Source organism: Heteronotia binoei, chromosome 12 (genome assembly GCF_032191835.1).
Source record: "Heteronotia binoei isolate CCM8104 ecotype False Entrance Well chromosome 12, APGP_CSIRO_Hbin_v1, whole genome shotgun sequence".
NCBI lineage: Eukaryota > Metazoa > Chordata > Lepidosauria > Squamata > Gekkonidae > Heteronotia > Heteronotia binoei.
The window spans coordinates 19,205,394-19,229,554 of NC_083234.1; the positions used below are offsets into that span (position 1 = coordinate 19,205,394).

Consider the following 24,161-nt stretch of genomic DNA (forward strand, 5'->3'; position numbering starts at 1 on the left):
CAAGTAATAAATATAGATTCCACATGCATTTTTTAAAAAGACATTTAAATAGTTTTTAAATGCCCCAATAGAAAACTTAACCAAAAAACAAGTGCTCCTATTTGCAAAGCCTTTAAAACGTACATAAATAACCAATAATTGTTGTGCTGTTTTAAGTTTTAAACTGTTTTAATTTTCCCCTTGGTAGGAAGCAGGAAAGGAAAGGAAAGGTCCCCTGTGCAAGCACCAGTCGTTTCCGATTCTGGGGTGACGTTACTTTCACAACATTTTCACGGCAGACTTTTTACGGGGTGGTTTGCCATTGCCTTCCCCAGTCATCTACACTTTCCCCACAGCAAGCTGGGTACTCGTTTTACCGACCTCGGAAGGATGGAAGGCTGAGTCAATCTCAAGCCGGCTACCTGAAAACCCAGCTTCTGCCAGGGATCGAACTCAGGATGTGAGCAGAGCTTAGGACTGCAGTACTACAGCTTTAACACTCTGCGCCACTGGGCTCTTGGTAGAAAGGAAGCCTATCCCAAATATATAACAACATTTGCAGCAGCCTAAGCAAAATTAGTGGCATGATTAGCAATACTCCAATCTTGTCTTAAGAAGAGAACAGTCCCCACCCAGCTCTAGCAACTGGTGAGAGATTGGGGGGCGGGGGGACTTACCAAGAGTGAGAGGTAGTCCCTGCTGACATTGCAGCAATGTTTCTACATCACATATGTCGAGATGTCCTTACATAGTAATGCTAGGGCAGAGCTGTAGTATCTGGGCAAAAACTCTATAAAAACCATAGGTCGTTTTCGCACTCACCTCCAGCCGGCGCAACCCCCCTCTTCACCGCGCAGGATCTGCGCGGATTTCACACTAAATGCCGCGGAGCAGCCTTTTGCACCGGAAACTCCCGTCGCAAAAGCCGCGCAAACGCCAAACTGCTTTTTGGCGATTTACGTTTGAGCGGCTTTTGCGGCGGGAGTTTCCGGCGCAAAAGGTTGCTCTGCGGCGTTTAGTGCGAAATCTGCGCAGATCCTGCGCGGTGAAGAGGGGGGTCGCGCCGGCTGGAGGTGAGTGCGAAAACGACCTATGGAAAATTTGGCATGTACCACAGAGTTTGTGCCCAAATACCAGAGCACCAGCCTTGCTGCTGCCAATGTGATGATGTCATTTCTGGGTCAGGTGGGAAGTAGAGTTGCCAGGTCTGATTAAAAAAAAAATCTGGGGACTTTGGGGGTGGAGTCATGAGACTTTTGGGGGTGGAGCCAGGAGCTAGGGTGTGACAAGCACGATTGAACTCCAGAGGGAGTTCTGGCCATCACAAGGCACCATGTACCTTTTAAATGCCTTCCCTCCATTTGGAAATAATGACAAATAGGGGCACCTTCTCTGGGGCTCATAGAATTGGACCCCTTGGTCCAATATTTTTGAAACTTAGTGGGGGTGGGTGGGTTGAGGAGAAACACCAGATGTTATGCTGAAAATTTGGTGCCTCTCCTAAAAGAACAGCTCCCCCCAAAGCTCCAGATACTCACGGATTGATTCTCCATTGTACCCTATGAGAACTGGTCTCCATGGAGTATAAAAGAATGCCTAGCAGACATTTCCCGCCCTCTCCTCACTTTCTGATAACCCTAAAGTAGAGGGAGGGACTCCAAACCAGGGGATATATAGGGACAGAATATATCTAGAATTCCTGTATGAACTCTAAACTTGTGAATTCCTAGCTTGAACTATTAGGTTTAAAATTTATTTTTGGGTTGACTTTATGTTTTTGGAATGAATAATTATTAGTACTGTGGAAACAAGTATTGAATATTGTGCCTGTAAGCCTTACTGATTATTGTATTATTAATGGGATTTCTTATTGTTTTTGTATTATGATTTAACTTTGGCTATTGGAAATGAATAAATAAGAATTAGAGAACAGGAAATAAACACACTAACTGCATTTAAAATAGGGCATTTTGGAAAAAGCTATTACAGCCAAAAAAAATCCCAACTGGGAATTGGCAACTCTAGTGAGAAGTAGATTTATTGCTACAACGTTGACAAGGCCTTGCTCTTTTTCCAGGTATGTCTCTCCATATTGGCCAGCTGACTGTGGAGGGGAGGGGCCTTGTGGCGGGGGAGCCCTGCCTCCAACGGGGGGCGGGGGGCAGGGTTTGCCAACCCTACCGCCATCACAGTATTACTATTCAAGGCAGGCATTGGCCGCTTTCCCCCTGGCAGAGCAGTACTAGAAATTTAAGTTTTTTTTCAGTATTGCAAATGCATAATCTCAGTTTTAAGCATTTTTCCCTATTGACTTTCCAGTACTACACAGAGACTAAAATCTTAATGATGAAAGTAATTGCTAATTATTGCCGTTTATAAAAATGGCCATCTGTCAAAGAGACAGCGCATACCAAAAGTTTCCCATGGATTTAAATGAGGTACCCAGTTAATTGCGCCTTATTTTCCATGTGCTCAGTTGTTTCTGGTCTTGGTTTCTGACTTCTGGATGGACAGTACTAGATATGCTCTCTGCCCTCTGAGCTGTGTACTCCGATATTCTGCCTTTTCTATGTCATCATCCACAGTCTGATAGTATGTTGTGTTAGTTCTTCCAAGCAGTCGTGGCTGGGTGGCAGAAAACTTGCTTTTCCTGCCGAAGGTCACAGGTTCAATCCCTGTCATCTCCAGTTAAAGGATCTCTGGTTTCTGTTTGGGTCAAATCAGTCCTTTATCTCCCTGCAAACTGGAGAGCCCATAACGATATCAAGTTAGATATACTAAAGGTCTAATATGGTATAAATTAGACGGTCACCAGCTGCCCAAATGAAGACCCCTATGAAGAAAGGTTAAAACGCTTGGGTCTCTTTAGCTTGGAGAAATGTCGACTGACGGGTGACATGAGAGAGGTTTACAAGATTATGCATGGGATATGAGAACTCATGGGCACTCGATGAAAATGCTGAGCAGTCAGGTTAGAACGGATAAAAGAAAGTACTTCTACACTCAAAGGATGATTAATGCATGGAATTCATTGCCACAGGAGGTGGTGGCGGCTGCAAGCTTAGACAGCTTCAAGAGGGGATTGGATAAACATACGGAGCAGAGGTCCATCAGTGGCTATTAGCCACAGCATATTGTTGGAACCCTCTGCCTGGGGCAGTGATGCTCTGTATTCTTGTGCTTGGGGGGCGGGGCACAGTGGGAGGGCTTCTAGTGTCCAGGCCTCACCGGTGAACCTGATGATGGCACCTGTTTTTTTTTTTTGGCCACTGTGTGACACAGAGTATTGGACTGGGTGGGCCATTGGCCTGATCCAACATGACTTATCTTATGTTCTTATGGCTTTTAATACTTTTTATACTTACTAAGGCAGGGGTACCCTTCCTTCATTAGCCTGCAAGCACCTTCAGAATTCTGACACAGGTTAGTGGGCACAACCACCAAAGGGCTGCCACAGGAGGTGGAGCCAGCCACAAAATGTCAAGGAGGAACTTTATCCATACGGTTGCCTGGTCCTCCCTGGTCATCAGCAGGGGAGGTTGCCAGATCCATGTTGGGAAACTCCTGGGAATTTCGGGATGGAGCCTGGGAAGAACAGGGACCTCACTGGGGCACAATGCCACAGAGTCCACCCTCCAGAGCATCCGTTCTCTCCAAGGAAACTGATCTCTAGAGATGAGCTGTCATTCTAGGAAATCCCCAGGTCCCACTTGGAGGCTGCCATCCCTTGTTTATTCATAATCTTGGGCTAGTTGTAGCTCTCTTAGAAGTCTCTTAGCCCCACCTCCATACAAGGTGCCTGTTGTGGGGAGAAAAGAAGAAGAGGAGGAGGAAGAGATTGGATTTATACCCCCTTCCCTACCCAAAGGAGTCTCAGAGTGGCTTGCACGTGCACCTGGAAGTCATGGTGAACTCTGGCAACCAACCCCTACTGGGGGCATGTAGGATATTCAGAGAGGTGGCTGAATAAAGCCTGCCCCTGCCATCCTGACTGCTGGTATTCCAAGGAGGGCTCCCAATCAAGTACTTACCAGAGACAACCCTGCTTAGCTTCCAAGGTCTGATGAGGTTGGGCTTGCCTGCACTATCCAGGTCAGGGCTGAATGTTTGGGAGTCATTGAAAAGCCTGAACTTACCCATAGCTTCCCCAAATCATGAAACAGCCTTGAAAATAATAATAAATAAAAATCAGTAAAGCTTGTATAATGGTGCACTTTGGGTTCTGCATAGGCCAGTGGCCAGGACATAATTTGTCCAGGTCACTAAATTTAACTTAAAGAGAACGGTTAATCCAGCCCTTGAGAAGAGCTGAAGCATCTCACAACCAGTGTTCCCTCTAAGCTGTAGAGTCTTGTGAGCAAAAAAGGGCTTTTTTTTTAAGCAGGAATGCACAGGAATGCATTTCTGGCTGGCTTGGTGTCAGGGGGCATGGCCTTAATATGCAAATGAGCTCTTGCTGGGTTTTTTCTACCAAAAAAAAAAAAAAAAGCCCTGGCAAAAATTCTACTTTGTGAGCTACTGGCATTAAAGTGGTGTGCTACTACATAAATTCAAACTCCAAAGGCTCTGGGCTCATCCTTCCTGAGCTAAGACGAAAATGTATGAGCTGGAGGCTAAAAATCTATGAGCTAGCTCACGCTAACTCAGCTTAGAGGGAACACTGCTCACAACATCGCCTTCTATAATTAGTAACCTGGGCTCTGCATTTCACCTGCAGAATTTCAAAATATCTCCCGAAGAATCAGAAGGAGCGCGTGGGCGCCTGGTTCTTTGAGGAGGGAACATTAATTACATTTTTTAAAAAAACAAAAAAAAAAATCCTGGGGGCTCGTAATTGGATAGTTCCTTTTCTTCTTGTAGTTATTCTAGTAACAAAGTTAACGCCACTCCAAAGGCATTTCTTGCCAGGCGGTTGGGGCGGAGGAGAGAGAGAGAGGAAGAGAAGATTTATTTTGTAATCATCAGAAATAAACACAGTTCCTCAGAAGTAAACACAAAAGAATAGAACCTGGCTGGGCTCCCACCTCGTTAGAGATGCAAATTAGAAACAGGCCATCAAAGCAGAGGTTCCACTAAGCCTCTCTCAACAACGTAAATCGTCAAATTAGCCTCCAGTACAATGACGTCTGTGGCATGTAACATCGGGTTTAATACAATAGGCCCTACAGGGAAGGATGGTGTCTGTTGGGCTTCCGCTTTGGTTGCTAATGATATTTATTCACAGGGATGAGGACAGAAGGCTCCGAGCTTTCGCTCCCAATCCCTTCTGTTGGCACCAGGGATCCTCCAGCTGCCAGGACTCTGCCGTCGGTTGGCACGCGTCGACTCAAGTTCTTGCTCTTCAGCTACCTTGGCGCTGCTCTTATCAACCCAAGGATGACCAATAATTCACAGAGAGGTTCAAAAAACACACAAGCAATAAAAGTTTTAAAAAAGAAAAGGTGCAAGCACCAAGTCGTTACTGACCCATGGGGTGACGACACATCAGGACATTTTCTTGGCAGACTTTTTACAGGGTGGTTTGCCACTGCCTTCCCCAGTCATCTACATTTTCCCCTCAGCGAGCTGGGTACTCATTTTACTGACCTCGGAAGGATGGAAGCCTGAGTCAACCTTGAGCCGACTACCTGAACCCAGCTTCCGCCAGGATCGAACTCAGGTCGTGAGCAGTACTGCAGTTGGACTTTCCTGATGCCTACCAAGCATTTACAGAAAGGGGGTTGGGTGAGGTAGAGCTTGCACTCTGCAGGCCTTCTAAACTTGGTTTTTATACCTCCTTTTTCTCTGTCCTAAGGAGTCTCAAAAGGGCTTACAATCTCCTTCACTTCCTCTCAGTTTGTTGTAGTGGTTAAGTGTGCAGAATCTTACCTGGGAGAACTGGGCTTGATTCCCCACTCCTTCACATGCAACTGCTCATGTGACCTTGAGTCAGTCACAAGTTCTCAGAGAGCTGTTCCTCTTGAGAGCAGTTTCTGTCAGAGCTCTGTATATTTTGGGGGTTTTCGTAGCAGGAACTCCTTTACATATTAGGCCACACACTCCTGTCTGGCACCCTAGGCAACGCTAACTTCTTGCCCTTCCCAGCACTGATAACATCACTGAGTCACATGGGGGCACCCCCAATTCGGTGCCCCCAGAAGGCTGACACCCTAGGCAATCACCTAGTTTGCCAGTGGCAGGGCCAGTCCTGGAGGGGAGTTAATCCCTGTTGAATTATCTCCCACCCACCATGAGACTGGCCTGTTCTCATCCCTTGTAGCCTTCCCAAACTGCTTGTCAGTTATGTTAATATTATTAACTTCTGTAGTGTGCTGCCGAATTAAGCTCTTGCTTTAAAACTCTACGGGGTTTATTGGTCTTTTTGGGGTCTATCCTGCAGGGTTGGGTTGGGTTTTTTTTTTAATGTTTTATTAATTTCCCATGAATCTTGCACTAGCATTTAATTGCCCCGATTACCCTACTGGCTCACATAATCGATTTGCATCTGGTCTGACTTGCAGTCTGCTTCAAAGAAAACCCCTTAGCGCTTGAATCGCTTGTTTACCCATATCTAAGCAAGTCCAAATCATCCCAGAAGATGCACCACTTTCAATTCTAATACAGGTATAGCGTACTTGAATTCTTTTTCACTCTCTATATGGGGATAATAACTATGAGCATTGTGTTTAATAAGCGCTAAGTGATTATTAGAGAATAGGTTAGTGAATGATAATTTTTTTTTCTTTTTAAAGATTTTACAAGTGTGAATTTTTCTTTAATATGCTTTTAATTTGTTTTAAGTACCGGCGGAGGTCATGAATAAGAGTGGTGGGGGAGAGGAAAATATGTAATGTATTGGAGAAATATATTTGAATTTGTAGAGCTGAATTTATTTCAATATATTGCAAAATAAAAAGTTTGGTCAGAAAAAAAAAAAGTTATCCCAGAAGATGCACCACCAATGCAGTTCTGGCTGGCTTGGTATCAGGGGGTGTGACCTAATATGCAAATGAGTTCCTGCTGGGCTTTTTCTACCAAAAATGCCCTGATAACACCTGCATAGACAAAACTAGAATATCAGGGGAAGGATTAATCAAAAAAACCTTTCCCCCGTCATCTACCTTTGCTGTGTTCGTGCACTTTTTGTCTCTCCGTTTTTGCTGTCAAGTCACCCAGTAGGGCTTTCAAGGCAAAAGATGTTCAGAGGTGGTTTGCCATTGTCTGCTTCCACGTCACAACAACTCTGGACTTCCCTGTTGGTCTCCCGTCCAAATACTAGTCAGGGCTGGCCTTGCTTGGCTTCCAAGATCTGATGAGATCAGGCTAGTCTGGGCTATATAAGTCAGGGTTCCCGAGAGATAGGCTCTTCAGATGTGCAACTCTGCCTTATGTCCAGACAGAGGCGTCACTAGGGTGGGTTGCACCCTGGGGTGTAACTGATTCAAGTCACCCCCCCCCATTGGGCATCACCCCTTTTGGAGGGCTGCGTCACCCCCTCCGCACACAACCCCGCCCACTTCACATGGCCCCTCCCTCATCCGTAATCCAAGATACCAGTTTTGCAGCATTTAAGTTTCCCCCACTCACCCACACGCTTTTAGCTGAGCCGGCGGCAGTGCAGCCCCGGTTTCAGAATCCCGGCCAGCCCACACACAGCAGCAGCGTTCTAGTCCCAGGGCCAGCCCCTTCCTGTTGGGGGGGACCATGGGTCAGTGCCTGGGGCCAATGAGAATGCTCTGGGGGAGGGCCGATGGCCCCCTTGGCCCCGCCCTAGTGACGCTGCTGTGTCCAGACGCAAATACGCATGCCGTGTCAACCCAGAGATAGTTTTAAGTAGTCTCCTCGTATAGTCATCCATGCAGTCATGAAATGCATGTACAGTAAAGCGAGAACGTGGCCATTGCCCTTCCCCCAGTATCCAGGGCTGGCTCTGCCTCTAGGCAAACTAGGGAATTTCCTAGGGTGCCGACCTTCCGGGGCCACTGAATAGGGCAACCCACCCCCCATGTGACTCGATGACGTTGTCCATGCAGGGGGAGGGGTACAAGAAGTTAGCCTTGCCTAGGCTGCCAGACAGTCTAGGGCCGGCCCTTCCAGTATCCATTCTTTTAGTTGAATACTTGCAGCAAGCTCTGATCTGTGTGCAAATTGGTCTTCCTTGGCTCTTCCACGTGCCTTGTGGCAGGTGAAAACGCACCACCATGCCCATACCCCTTTTCTCTGTCTTCCCCCCTGTTCAGAGGCATTTTCCATGTGAGGGAAGTGTTTGTTTGTGTAGGTTCATTTGGGGTGGGGAGTTATTTTATTTTTCAGATTCAGAATTTTGTTTTCAGGTTTGGAACATCAAGCTGTTCTTCTCTTTCCCCACCCATATCTGTTCTCACTCATCCGTTTGAATTTATGGTTGTTGTTTTTTTAATTGAAAGGGGTTTTTTTAAAGCAATCTGGTGCGTTTTTCAGGAATGTTTTGTGCTACTTTGCAGACTCTGATTTTTTTTTTTTTAAGTAGGACTAGAGTGCAATAAACAAACAACCATGCACCTGGAAGGATATCTGATGAAGGGTTGATGATGTGGTCTGCAAATCATTGGATATTGTGCAGTTGTGAAAACTAGCCTCGCAGATTACATTCTGGCAGATGAATGATTACCAGAGCTGGCGGTAGACTGTCTGGCACCCTAGGCAAGCCTAACTTCTCTCCCCCCTCCCCTGGCACTGATAGCATCACTGAGTGACACTGGGTGTGCCCAATTCGACACCCCCAGAAGGCTGGTGCCCTAGGCAGTCACCTAGTTTGCCTAGTGGCAGGGCCAGCCCTGACGATTACTGTAGCACAATACTGAACAGAGTAGCTTTCAGAATGGGGAGCTGGACTAACTAGGCAGCTGGCTTCTGCACAGTGTCGTGATTCTTATTACATATATCGAGGCCCACATTGTTCTAGCACAGGGGTGGCCAAACTTGCTTAAGGTAAAAACCACATAGAGTAAATGTCAGATGTTTGAGAGCCGCGAGACACGAACATGTTATGAGAGCTGTAAGTTTGAGATGTTTGAGAGCTGTAAGGGAGGGAGGGAGGGAGGGAGGGAGGGAGGGAGGGAAGGAAGGAAGGAAGGAAGGAAGGAAGGAAGGAAGGAAGGAAGGAAGGAAGGAAGGAAGGAAGGAAGGAAGGAAGGAAGGAAGGAAGGAAGGAAGGAGAATAGATGGGAGAGAGAGGTGGAAAGAATGCAACTTTAACTTTAAATAGATTTTCGAAGCTGCAAGCTTGCTTAGCTTGGAAGTGATTTAAAGAGACTTGGGGAAGTGATTTTAAGGCCAATTTGGAGGGGGGGGACTTTGAGAACCACACACGGCTTTTTGTGTAGAAAAAGCCCAGCAGGAACTCATTTGCATATTAGGGCACACCCCCTGACACCACCATTGTTTCGCACAGGGTTTTGTTGTAGAAAAAGTCCAGCAGGGACTTATTTGCATATTAGGCCATATCCCCTGACCCCAAGCCAGCTGGAACCGTGTTCCTGTTCAAAAAAAAGCCCTGAAGCCTTATAATATGTGTGTAAGAGCCACGTGTGGCTCCTGAACTGCAGCTTAGCCACCCCTGTTTTAACAGGTCAAGAACTTTAGTATGGCAATACACAAATAATTGAAACAGGGAGGGAATCTTCCGGAGAATTATTAAAACTGAGGCTCACCATTCTGCCCAGAAAGTGATTATATAGATTTGTCACCTTCTACATACAGGGTCACCAGCTCTGGTTGGAGACAACACCTGGAGATTTTGGGGGTAGAGCCTGGGGAGGGTGCGGTTTGGGGAGGGTTATCAGCAGGGTTTGACTGCCACAGAGCCTGCCCTTCAAAGCAGCCATATTCTCCAGGGAAACTGATCCCTGTCATCTGGGGATCAGTCGTAATGGGAGGAGATCTGGAGTTTGACAATTCTATGAACGCGGGGATTGAGTTCTTGTGGCATTGATCTCCAGTGTACAGGGTCCAGTTGCCCTGCAGGAAATGACTGCTTTGGAGGGGGGACTCTGTGATATTGTAGCCAGAACCTCTAAATTTTATTCTGCTCTTTCTTTCTTAACCCCCCCCCCCCAAAAAAAAAAATACTTGCTTCTGGGCTCCATTGTTCAACCCCCCTTTGAGAATTTTGCTGAATTCTAAGATTTGACAAACTTTCTAATATTTCCCCCCACAAAAAAATGGTAAAATCACCAAAATGGCTGCAACATCTGTCACCCCACTGATCGCTAGGGTTGATTTAGCTGGCTGGCTAGGCGGGTGTCTCCTGTCTCCCTCACCACTCCATGTGCCTCCCTCCTGAAGCTGTGCACTCGGTGGAAGAGGACAACCATCCCAGATAGAAGGAGTTCTTCGGTCAAGGGTATGTGATAACTGCACTCCCCTGCTGGAACCTCCAAAACATATAAAGCAAACAGATGGAAATCTTCCTCATGCCCCTGTGGCCATATAAGAGAAAGATATTAAAAATATGATGGGAGTAAGGTTTTACTATGACAATTATCATTCAAGAAGCGTTTTAAGGTAGATGCTGAGCTGATATAATCCAGTACACCTTCCGGTGATGTCAGGGGTGTGCGGCATATGCAAATGAGTTGTGCTAATGAGCTCCAGCGCCTCTTCTTCAGCTAAATGACCCCTGATACCACCCATCCACACAGAAAGAAAACTTGCAAGTTAAAACACACACACACACAACCTGGGCTAGGAAGGAGCTATTTCCATTTCTTCTGGAATTCAGGAGTTTTCCTTTTCCGTGTATATTTTGCAGCAGCGTGATTGTTTCGAAGATGGATTGGGAGCCTTCAGGGGAATGTTAATGTTGGTTTGCCTTTGCTCTTAATTAGAGCCCTTCAAGGAGAAACCTCCTGGCCTGGTTTATTATCCAGCTTTGTCAGAGCTTGTCTGCTTTATCTAAACACTTTAAAGGAGTCTCTTTACCTGTTTGCTTACTGCAGACTTTACCATAATCCCGGTCAATTGGAAATGGGTTAAAAAGGGATCGCTGCAGAGAAGTAAGGAAGTGGCGCAGGCTTAAATGGCTAATGGGGCTGTTGATTGGTCTTTGAGCATATTAAAGAATTACGGGAGGCCAGGGTTAGAACATGCATTTGATTTTTAAGGCTCTGGGATGGGTAAACAATTTAATTTATTGAACAGAGATATTTAATGTTGAGCATATTTAGATGCCAGGAGCATTCTTTCAGCCTGCCATTCCCCAATTCCTTTACATCTGCAGGTTTTTCTCCTTCCATGGAGGCTAATTCCATGGTCAGGAGCTCTTGGGCCTGTTCCAAACTGTTTTGGCAAAGCACAGAATGGACCTGTTCCACACTGCTCACACTCTGCAGAATTTAGACGGGCTGTGTGTTATGACGGCTGCTGCAGCCTGGCCCGCCTTGGTATGTGATGCACCGTGCGGCTTCAGGCTTTGACATTCCCACGGTGGTAGCTGAAGGATGAGCATCACAATGGCCCTGGGTTGCCAGCCTCCAGGTGGCACCTGGAGATCACTAGCTGTCACAATCAATGCACAGATGAGCAAGGTCAGTTCCCTTGAGGAAAAAACTGGCCATGTGAGGTAGGTGGGGCTGAGGGAGTTCTGAGAGAACTGTTCTTGAGAGAACAGCTTTGGGAGAACTTGTGACTGATCCAAGGTCACTCCAGCAGCTGCATGTGGAAGTGTGGGGAATCATACCCTGTTGTCCCTGATTAGAGTCTATGCTTTTAACCCCTACACCAAACTGGCTCTGACCTTGCTGGACCAATGGTCTAATTCAGGGGTGTCGAACTCATTTGTTATCTTCACCTTGTTGGGGCGGGCCATGTGTGTCATAAAATATAATGCCAGGTAGAGGAGATATAAACTTTATAAAGGACACAGACAAACACACACACTCAGCCTAATCTACCTCACTGGCTTGTTGAGCCTAAGCCAACAGAAGGAAGAGAGGCTTGGCTCAGTAGCTGTGCTGAGAGAGCCTGGCAAAGCTAGCTCTCCTTCCTCTACTTCCTCCTCAAGGGAAGAGCTTTGCTCTGTAGCTCCTGTGTGATTGAGCAAGCCCAGCAAAGCAAGCTCTGATGAAGAAGGAAGCAAGAGAGGGAAAAGGAAGCAGACAACAGTGAGTTGCTCGTGGGCCTGATAGGAGCCCTCCAGGTCTAATTCATTATAAGGCAGCTTCATATGTTTGTGTGTATTTAAATCCTCTGTACTCTTTTTCCAGCCTCATTCCCCCCCTCCAAAACTTAGCAACAGAAAGGGAGGAAACGTAAGTATATTATCCCTGCCCCCCCCCCCCAATTGCTAACAGCAGTGCAGAGTGAGGAAAGGCCAACACAGTACCAACAGATTAAAACACTCTTCCTCTCCACCTTGGCTGGGAACAGATGGGCAGCCTGCATGGCTGCAATTTGCATTTGTTTTGTTTTTTTAAGACAAAAACCAGATTCGTTGGGAGATCCAGTAAGCTGGATCATACGCCATGTACCCTTTAGCTCTGCCTTTCAGGATTCCAGAAATGTGATTGGTAGTTTGCATGCGGCGTTCATATGAGGCTGCTCCCTGTTCAAAGTGCAGGGAGGCTGACAATTGTTTATCCTTGTTTGCCATCCAAGTGCTGACTGCTGTGCGTGGTGTTGGGCTGGTGCTCAGAGGACTCAGATTTTACACTTCCATCCACCACTGGCTAACCATGCTGTATGGCACAGTGTCACAGATTTGCCTTGGATCCAAGCTTTCCGTAGCAACTGTTTGGATATTATTGTTATATCCATAGCTGAAAAAAACAAGATTTTCATTTCTGGAGCTCAAGAGCATGGATATTGTCACTTCCCCACAAGGGGTCAGTGAATAAGCTTGCCAGCCTCCTGGTGGGACCTGGAAATCTCCTCCTATTACAGTTGATCTCCAGACAATCAAGATCAGTTCCCCTGGAGAAAACAGCTGCTTTGGAGGGTGGACTCTAGGGCAGAGGTGTCAAACTCATAGCCTGAGGGCCACATCAGGCCCCCAGAAGGCTCCTATCAGGGCCCTGAGCAACTGGCTGTCATCTGCTTCCTTCTCCCTATCTCTTGCTTACTTCTGTATCTCAACTTGCTTTGCAAGGCTTGCTCAATCGCACAGAAGCTACATAGCAAAGTCTCTATTTTCTTCATCGGCTGAGACTCCTCCCTTGGGGAGGAAGTGGGGGGGGGGGTAGGCAGAGCTTGGTTTCCCAGGCATTCTCAATCACACCAGCAGGTAGCAGGACCACAGAGGTACATAGGTTTTTCATTCACACAGCAGAGCTACTGAGCCAAGCCTCTCTGCCTTCTATTGGCTGACGGCTCCTCCCCCACCAGTTCCCTGGGGAAGGAAAGAGCCAGAGTTTCCTTTGCCCAGTTCCCTGGATCCCATGGGAGAAATATAAAGAAAGCACATTTAAGACCAATGAGTGGTAACGTTTTAAGCATGTTTTAAGGTTGTTGTTTTTTTAAAAAAAAATATTTAATTGTGTTCGTGTCCTTTGTAAAGTTTATATCTCTGCTACATAATCTTAAATAGGCCTGGCCTGACATGGCCTGGCCCCTCAAGGTCTCATTTATGTCAGATCTGGCCCTCATAACAAATGAGTTCAACACCTCTGCTCTAGGGCATTGTGCCCTGTTATCTCCCCCTCTGCAAACGCCACCCTCCTTAGGCTCCGCCCCCTAAATATCCAGGTATTTCCCAACCCAGAGCTGGCAACCCTCTCAGTGAAGCAAGGCTGCTGCTTCCATGTGGTTAGGCTTGCCCTCTCCAGCATAAAGACTAACAAACATGGCTTCCCATCTTGATCCATTCCAGCTTGAGAATTTCCTGGAGAGTTGCAGGTGGAGGGGTAGACATTGGGGATGAGAAGGCGCTCTGTGGGGATGTGATACTATAGAGCAGGGTTTCCGAAACTTTTCTTTCCCGTGGCCCAGTTATTTTTACACTTCTCCTTCGTGACCCACTAAAATTTGGGGGGGTGGAGCCAGGAGAGGGTGGTGCCGGGATGAAGGAATTATGTCATTTCCTGTGGTGTCAAGGACCAAGTGATGTCACTTCTGGGGCATACTGAACCAAAACTCCACCTTTTCCTGTGATGTCACTTCCAGAATGTCCACCAGTGGGGCCAGGGCACTAGAAGCCTTCCCACTGTTACTTCCCTCCCTCCTAGCACCAAGAATACAGGCAGGGCATCACTTTCAGGGGGAAGGAAGGAAGGAAGGAAGGAAGGAAGGAAGGAAGGAAGGAAGGAAGGAAGGAAGGAAGGAAGGAAGGAAGGAAGGAAGGAAGGAAGGAAGGAAGGAAGGAAGAAAAAGAAAGAAAGAAAGAAAGAAAGAAAGAAAGAAAGAAAGAAAGAAAGAAAGAAAGAAAGAAAGAAAGAAAGAAAGAAAGAAAGAAAGAAAGAAAGAAAGAAAGAAAGAAAGAAAGAAAGAAAGAAAGAAAGCTTTCCTCACCATCAGATGACCTCAGCCAGCAATAATTCTGCCCAGGGATCATTTGGTTAAAAAAAAAAAAAGCTACTGGAATGCCCACTCCCTGCTTTGCTGGGGGTGGGGCTAGCTTTGGTTTTTCTTTTGACCCAGTAGTGAGGCTTCCATGGCCTGGTACCAAGCCACGACCTGCAACTGGGAAACATTGCTATAAAGTCCACCCTCCAAAACTGCTGTTTCCTGCAGGGGAACCAATCTCTGTAGTTCCTTTGGAGATCAGTTGTAATTCTGTCATCCAACTCATGGTTTTTTCACATGGTTTCTTGCCACATCAGTACACGGTACAAGAAAGGTTCACCTTCTCTGCCTCCCTCGTGGAATAGATATTTGAATAAGGGCCATGGGATTGGAACCCAAATGCTTTGATGCACCAATTATGCTGCAAGGGTACTGTATGGATGAGCTCTACGATTTGCATTTCCCTGAAATTTTAGGATGATAAGTCTTGAGAATGCCCCGGATCGTGAAGCTGAGCTGAACTCAAGCTACTTTTCAAAAGCTTTTGCAGAATATATTGCCTGGTAATCTTGGCATGTCAGTTCCATCAAGCGAGTGCTTTGTCACACATCCATGCTAGCTTACATTGTGTTATTATCTCAGTCTGCCTTTGCTGGAATCCACAGGGACTTTATTATAGATGAGGTTTCTCCAGGAGCACAGAAAACATGCAGGAGATGACAGTAGACACAGAATCCCATTGCCAGAGAACATCAGCTTTCAGGTTTCTAGCCCTTAGGGGTTGCAAAGGTATGCTTGAGAGTGGGTGGGCAACGCTTGCTGAAATCTCAGAAAAACAGGGTGGTGGACTAATTTTTTTTTTTTTTAATGGGGGAGGAATTTCTGTGTCCTTGACTTTTTTTCATAAAGTTGCCAACTTCCAGATGCGGCCTAGAGTTTTCCTGTAATTACAACTGATCAATAGACTACAGAGATCGGTTCCGTTTGAATAAATGGCATTTTCAGAAGACTGACATTGTGGCCTCACATCTCTGCTGCGGTCTCCTAGGCTCCACCCCCTAATCTCCAAGGATTTTTCAAACCCTAGCCTAAGAAAACCGGACTAACAACACAAATTTATACATGTTTGTACAGAAGCCAGCCCTGCTTCATGCAAAGGAATTTATTGGGAGAGTTTGGTGTAGTGGTTAAGTGTGCAGACTCTTATCTGGGAGAACCGGGTTTGATTTCCCACTCCTCCACATGCAGCTGCTGATGTGATCTTGGATCAGTCATAGTTCTTGAAAGAGCTTCTCTCTCAAGAGTGGTTCTCAAAAGAGCTCTCTCAGCCCCACCCACTTCTCAGGGTGTCTGTTGTGGGAAGAGAAAGGGAGATTGTAAACTGCTGTGAGACTCTGGGATTCAGAGTATAGGATGGGGTATAAATCCAATATAATCATCATCATCTTCTTCCCATGTAAAACCCATTTGCCCTGACATGGACAGCCCAGACTAGCCCACTCTGATGAAATCTCAAAAGCTAAACAGGGCTGGCCCTGGTTAGTATTTGGATGGGAGACCACCAAGGAATACCAGGGTTTTGACACAGAGACAAGCAATGGCCAACCGCCTCTGAATGTCTCTTGCCTTGAAAACCCTATGGGGTGGCCATGGGTCTGCTGTGACATGACAGGACTTTTTGCTAGGATTGCAGCCTAGATGAAGTAGATTCTAAAATAAAATTAAAAACCCTAGAATAAATTATAAGAGATACTATGCAAATAGTTGCCTATTATTATGGTTTTTTTTTTTTTTTGCATGCTGTATATGGGGCACCCAGTTCAGCTGTTCTCCCGTGTGGAATCTGGGTGGCTCTGATGCAAACATATAATTTCTTTTTGTTTAAAGAAAAGATGGAGCACATGTAACCCATGCTTTAAAGCAGGGGTGGCCGAACGGTGGCTCTTTCACATATATTGTGTGGCTCTTGAAGCCCCCACTGCACTGTTGGCTGGCTTGGAGAAGGCATTTCTCTCTTTAATTTACTTATCCAAGCCAAGCCAGCTGGCGGCCTGGAGAATGCATTTAAAGATAAAGTTGCTTTCTTTCAATCTCTCACCTCCCTCTCCCATCTATTTTCCTTCCTTCCTTCCTTCCTTCCTTCCTTCCTTCCTTCCTTCCTTCCTTCCTTCCTTCCTTCCTTCCTTCCTTCCTTCCTTCCCTTTTCTCAAACACCCAGTGTTCATGTCTTGTGGTTCTCAAAAATCTGATATTTATTCTATGTGACTTTTATGGAAAGCAAGTTTGGCCACCCCTGCTGTAAAGTGTTATAAATACCCATCACTATCAAGCAAGTGGATATTTCAGTGGCGGGGGGGGGGGGGGAAAGAAAACTTCTGGTCCAGCACCCATCAGCATTTACACAGAAGAGCCCCTCCCCCCTCTTTTCCAGCCTTCATCCGGCAGGGAGGAATTCCTGATTGTCTCTTCAGTCTCTGATCCTTGTACTTCATCTTTAATGAGGAGAGCAACGAGTTCCTTGAAGGGCTTTATGCTCGATATTTATATGAACACAGACATGCAACTTGTCTGTTTTACATATTACTGCCCTGATTTTCCCAGTCCATGCAATGAATAATTTACCAAAAAACGTGTGTAAGTATCTCTTTATTATTCATTATAATGAACTGAGACAGGAGTAATAGTCCACTAGACTGCAATCCCCTTAGGGCTCAACTTAACTAGGCTGCGCTTAGTTCTCCCACAGTTAATTTGAATAAAGGGAGGGGACCCAATGTTAGAACAGCCGACTGTGCGGTGAGTCAAGATGAAGATGGATGGAGGGGGAAGAAGGGGAGGAAAGAGGCAGAGGAAGAACCTGGGATTCTGCGCAATGGGGTGGAGAAGAGACTTGGTGTGCTGGGAGACAGGCATTTATATTCTGCTTTTCAGACAATAATTAATCAAGAGGTACATGCCCCTGGCTCTTGGCATTGAAAAAAACTAAAACAAAACAAAAAGGACAGGAGAAAGAAGAGAATGGGATGAAATCTGTCTGAAATAGGGTTTAATTCAAGAAATATCTGGGGACTTTGGGGGTGGAGCCAAGAGACATTGAGGTGGAGCCAGGAGCAAGAGTGTGATGAGCATAACTGAATTCCAAAGGGAGTTCTGGCCATCACATTTAAAGGGACCGCACACATTTTAAATGCCTTCTCTCCATTGGAAATAATGAAGGGTAGGGGCACCTTCTTTGGGGGCTCATAGAATTGAACCCCCTGGTCCAATCTTTTTGAAATTTGGAGGGTCTTTTGAGGAGAGGCATTGGATGCTATGCTGCAAATTTGGTTCCTTTACCTCAGAAAACAGCCCCCATCCAGAGCCCCAGATACCCGCAGATCAATTCTCCATTATATCCTATGGGGATCCGTCTCCATAGGAAATAATGGAGTATCCAACAGACATTCCCCTCCCCACCCCGCTTTCTGATGACCCTGAAGCAGGGGAGGGCCTCCAAACCAGAGGATCCCTTGCCTCCACCTGGGGATTGGACCAGATATAACACAACTGTGCCAAAACAAAAATGAAATCAAACCACAATATAACAACATAACAAACACAGTTCCAGTTATATTAGAAATAAATGTCCTCAAATTGTAGAATTCAAGTACTTACAAGAAGGTTCCATCCATATACAGGAGAATGAAATACTTCCAGTGGTGGAACAAGTCCTTAGTCCTTAAAATAGAGAAACTTCTCAGTTCCAAATATGAGTCCACTCCCTTAATTGGCTTGAAAGGGTAATGACCTTTACGTGATTGCCAGCTTGTAATAAGTCACATTTCGCAGATTGTAGCTTTTTCCATAAGCTGATATTTAAATTCACTGTATAGATAAAGTCAGAAGCCAATGTCTTATAGCAATGTCTTTCCGAAACCCAAGCTTAACACAACAAATGCTTGTTTGCTTACCCACCTGGGAATTGGCAACCGTAAAGATCTGTGCTTATATGCCAGTTCAGAGCCAAGGAGATCTTCCTCTGTTGGAGTCCTTCCAGGCAGGGGGTCCACTGGAGTTTACAGGTCCCCCCCAGGGGGGACAGAGACCTCAGTGGGGTACAGTGTCACAAAGTCCACCCTGAGCACCCTCCAAAGCATCCATTTCCAGAGGAACTGATTTCTGTAGTCTGGAGACGGCTGTAATCCCAGGAGGGATCCATCCACTGGTCGCACCTGGAGGCTGGCATCCCTAGGGTCCAATTTGCTGGAGACCCTTGCATGGTCCAAGTTGGACCTCTGTCCTTCCGTTCACTTTTGTGGTTCTCAAGGACCCTGGAGAGTCAGAGCAGGAAATCAGTTGTAGGGGAAACATGCTAGCAGGCCACTGCGATTGCCTCTTTGGGGTGCACATGGGAAGCCTGCTAGGCTTAAATCACCCTTAAAGCTAGGAAGGAGCAGGCATGGTAGAGCAGAGCCTCATCACTTTGCCATTCAGGCCTGCCTCGGATCTCGCAGGTGCAGGCGAGCCTCTTGCCTCCATGGAAACCTTGATGTCAGCCGTCACGGGAACCGAGCACACCAGGATGTCGAAACTCCAGGAAAGGTCATTTGCTCTGCTGTGATGTCAGATCCCTTGTGGGGCACAGCCAATCACGAGGCATTGTTTGAGGGTTTACAGTCATCACAATGGGCTCATTAATACAGAGATGAAACACGGAGGGGTTGAAATCAAGCGTGCACAATTAGTGTCTCCGGAACTATTTGTGTCTGGATGGGAGATGGAAGAATGCAAAAAATGTCTAAATATACATTTTCAAACTAAGAATAACCGAATCCGGAAATCATAACTTATGCAGTTAGGGTAAGTCAAGATACAGAATGGTTATTGCATTGTTATATTATACAGAGCATGTTCTGGTATTTCACCCATTTGTCTCAATGTGCCGTACACCTGTGGCTGCGTTGCTGAGATCTTGAAAAATGTGGCAAGCCAGAACGATGCTTTTAATTCTACTTATTTCAGAGTGAATTTGGGTATTGCTCTTGTTGCTGTGGGCTCTTTTGCTAAATTCTCTGATTCCTGGAGGTGGCTGGAACACTCAATACTTAGCAGCCTTGCTGAAGCGTAAAGGGTTTGGGTCTGATCACCAGTTGGAAATAGATACCTGGACGCCTTCTGTATTCCGTTGTGAGCTCTGTGCTGGCAAAAAAGGCAGGCTATAAATGCAAGAAATAAAAAAAAAATTAAATTGGGCTACTCTATCAAATGGAATTAAAATGGAGTACGCGTTCTGGAAACGTTTCAGTCCCTTTCCCTCCTCCTTCCTTGTCTGGCTCTCCTCTTTGCTGAGTATAACTACCTCTTGGAAATGTGGGTTCCATCCATACATCAATGGCTATTGTGCTGTTATGCTATGACAATCTATTGTAATTGGATTCTTTTATCCACACTGGAAAATCCAGGTGCAATTGCTTTCTGGAGTGTGACAGTAGTGTGATGTTCAACAATGCGCAGATGCTGCCCCGATTCCATGTCTGATGTGGCAGGAGACGAGAGGCTGAGACTAGACTGTGGACAAACTATGTTTCTCTGGGATTTCAAAGGCATTTGTACTTTTGGCCCACACATCTCTCCTTCTCTGTGTGAGCTCATAACCAGTACCTTTGTGGCAGCCACCTCCAAGAAGTTCACTTCTCAGAGACACACAGAGCTTTTTTTCATAGAAAACACGCAGCAGGAACTTAATTGCATATTAGGCCACACCCCCTGACACCACTATTGTCTCACACGGGACTTTTGGGTAGAAAAAGCCCAGAAGGAACTCATTTGCATATTAGGCCATGCCCCCGATGCCAAGCCAGCCGGAGCTGTGTTCCTGTGTGTTCCTGCTAAAAAAAAAAAAAAAAAGCCCTGGAGAGACATCATTGTCTTTAGGCCTCTCTGTCCATGTGATAATAGCTATTCACTTTCCGTGCATCCCCAGATTTGCAAATGAGGGTGCAAATAAGTTGCCAGAGCTTACAGAATGACTGGAGTTTTCTAGAGAGGACCATGATAACATAGATAGGATTCATAGTCACATGAATCTAGCCTGTATGTGTGTCATTGCTATCTGTTTATTTAGATGTCCACACCATGCTTTTCTCCCTAAAGTGGCTTACAACATCATTCTCCCAGGCCTTTTTTTTTTCTATCAGGAACTCCTTTGCATATTAGGCCACACCTGCCTGATGTAGCCAATCCTCCAAGAGCTTACAGGGCTCTTAGTACAGGGTTTACTGTAAGCTTCAGGGGGGTTGCCTATATCAGGGGTACGTGGCTTAATATGCAAAGGAGTTCCTGCTACAAAAAAAGCCCTGCATTTTCCCATCCTCCATTTTAAATCTGGGTGGGGTAGGTAGGGGGCAAAGACTTTCTTGGCATCATACCAATACCATGGTGCTGCTTCCGGCACCACTAGGAAGTGACGTCATCGCGCCAGGGCAATGCAAATTCTGTAACATTTGGGTCTATGGCTGAACCATAGAGTTTAAGGTGAATGCTAGAGTGTGGCTTAAAGAGATGACATCACTTTCAGTTTTCTCTGGAAGTGATATCATGGTGTCGGCTGCAGATCACCACCCCCACCCCATTTCCCCCAGTATTTTTGCTCGACTGCCCAGATGAACAGTGGTAGGCTTTCCAGCCTGGGTCTCCTAGATCCTAGTCTAGCATTTTAACCAATACATCATGCTCATCAGTAGAGCCGGGGGCTGTATTTTCACATGATGTCTCCAGGATGATTTGCTTATTGCCTGTGGCGTGTAGGTTCCAATAACTGGAGGCTGTATATGCATAGGTAGTTAGTTTACAGTGAGTTCGTTGTCCGCTGGAATCATGTCAATAACCCTGAAAAAAAAAAACCTGCTATTCAACTGCCTATCAGTGTATTACATTTTTACCTCCCTCTTCTTCCTAGGAGCTTAGGGAAGCATACTTGATTCACCCTACTTCCATTTTATCTTCACAACAAACTCAGGAAATGATGCACTCAGGGTCACTCAGTAAACATCCAGACAGGGAGGGGAGTTTAGCCCAATATGACCTTCTTCCCACTACACTGGAACAACCAGAATCATTTCAGTATTCCCTTTTGCCACATGATTCTAGGATCATATCCTAACCCTCACGCAAGGGAACAAGTGAGTCCCTTCCAATGGCCCCTAAACCAGATCATATTCACTGCAGCCTTCTCAGCACAACGAAGTGGAAGATCAGACTTCCAGCAATAAACAGCTGAAATGGTGGGCTGGCAGTAGAGTTGCCAATCCCTTTCAAAAGCATGTAAATATATTTTAAAAATTTTAAATTCTAGTAGCCTATTTATTTCACAGATATGTTGTTTGTTTTTCGTATAAATCCCCAGGTGTGGGATCCCCTGGTTTGGAGGCCCCCCAAATTTGTAGCATAGCATCTGATGCCTCTCCTAAAAATACCCCCCAAGTTTCAAAAAGATCGGACCAGGGGGTCCAATTCTATGAGCCCCCAAAGAAGGTGCCCCTATCCTTCATTATTTCCAATGGAGGGAAGGCATATGGTAGTTCTCTGCGCAAGCTCCAGTTGTTTCCGACTTTGGGGTGATGTCGCATTACAACGTTTTCACGGCAAACTTTCTACACGGTGGTTTGCCATTGCCTTCCCCAGTCATCTACACTTTCCCCGCATCAAGCTGGGTACCCATTTTACTGACCGCGGAAGGATGGAAGTATGAGGTCCCTTTAAATGTGATGGCCAGAACTCCCTTTGGAGTTCAGTTATGCTTGTCACAACCTTACTCCTGGCTCCACCTCCATGTCTTCTGGCTCCCCCCTCCCCCCCCAAAGTCCCCAAATATTTCTTGAATTGGATCTGGCAACCCTAGGTGGCAGGGAAGATTGGGCGCTAATTCAGAGTGAAAATGGTAAGAGCCAAAGAAATGGAATATAATAATAATAATAATAATAATAATAATAATAATAATAATAATAATAATAATAATAATATTTTTTTTTATTTCTATCCCGCCCTCCCCGCCGAAGCAGGCTCAGGGCGGCTCACAACATAAAATACACTGTACATCAATTATACTTATAAAAACATGGTTAAAACAAAATTATAGATTATTAAAATTAACATTTAACAATGTGGCGTTATAAACATTAGATCTTCAGTGGAATTCAGTAACTAAAAGCATTTTCAGCAGCATTTCCTAGCTTTGTCATTAGTTGAAGGCCATCTTGAAAAGGTGGGTCTTACAGGCCCTACGGAATTGATCTAAGCATCGTAGGGCCCGCACCTCCTCAGGGAGTTGATTCCACAGCAGTGGAGCTGCGACAGAGAAGGCCTGATCCCGGGTGGCCTTCAATCTGGCCTCCCTTGGCCCAGGGACATTCAGCTGGTTTTTTCCAGCAGACCTCAGCGCTCTCTGGGGCTCATATGGGGAGAGACGGTCCCTCAGGTAGGTAGGTCCTCGGCCATATAGGGCTTTAAAGGTGATAACCAGCACTTTGTAGCGAACTCGGTATACCACTGGCAGCCAGTGCAGTCCGCGTAGCCCCGGCTGTATGTGCTCCCACCTTGGGAAGTGGGTAAAAATGCAGACTGGTTACAGTACGAGGTTTCTCCCCTCCCCTCTTCCTCCTGACATATATCCATTGCCTAATGTGAATACTAAACCTTAGGCAGCAGAGGAGAATATAGCAAGCTACTAATACCAGCCCTGACCTGGATCTTTCCCTCCCTTCTCTTAGTGTAATTAAGGCAGGCTGTAAAGTTTGAAATGAATAGGAACAATGTCCTGTGCAGATCGCTCCTGTGGGATTTACATGCTTACTTGTGAACGTTTATACACACACCAACAATGCATGACGCAGCGGCTATTTTTGGAAGGAAGAAGTAACGTCCTGTTACTAATATTGTTGGTACTGTTATAATGAACAACAATAATAAAAAGTGTCATCAAGTTGCTACCAGCTTATGGTGCTCTCTTAATGGGTTTCAAGGCAAGAGATCGGAGGGGGGTGGGATTTGCCATTGCCTTTTTACTCATAAAACCAGTGAGCAAGTTTTCAATAGGGCAGCCAGTTGTTTCCAGTTTTAGGTAAGCAGAGATGGCTTAACTCAGCTGAGGCACAGCTGATGGCAGCATGGCCTTGAGCCTGCTTCTTCTCTGCTTAGTCTGGTTTCCTAAGGAATGCCTTCTTCTCTCCTATCAGAGTGATGATCTACATTAAGGTAGTTTGGAGCCTCAAGCTCCTTAGAGCAGGGATGTGATCATTCCCACCATGTCTTGGCACATGTAGGTAGGTGAGCTTTGCAACAAGCAATAAGTTTTTGATATCTTAGTGGGGGAAGACTGATGAAGCTCTTGACTGCCAGAGCCCCATTGCTCATGTGAAGCAAAAGACTTGGACTTAAAAGCATGAGTTGCATCATTGCTGAGGGTCCTCCATGGAATACCTGCATGAAAATAGAATGCCTCTTGTAGTGGGTGAACTCCATTATCCTTCTTGCACAAAAATGCCTAAGCTGGGGGTGGCCAAACTTGCTTAAGGTAAGAGCCACATAGAATACATGTCAGATGTTTGAGAGCCACAAGACATGAATGTCAGGATGTTTGAGAGAAGGAAGGAAGGTAGGTAGGTGATGGATGGATGGATGGATGGATAGATAGATAGATAGATAGATAGATAGATAGATAGATAGAGGAGGGAAGTTGAAAGAAAGTA

General features: G+C 45.8%; 1 protein-coding gene across 5 annotated transcripts in view; it reads left to right on the forward strand.

Moving 5' to 3' along the window:
* Positions 1–24,161, forward strand: part of OPCML (opioid binding protein/cell adhesion molecule like) — a 1,347,090-nt gene that overhangs the window by 1,029,356 nt on the left and 293,573 nt on the right. The gene's annotated exons all lie outside the window — the stretch shown is intronic.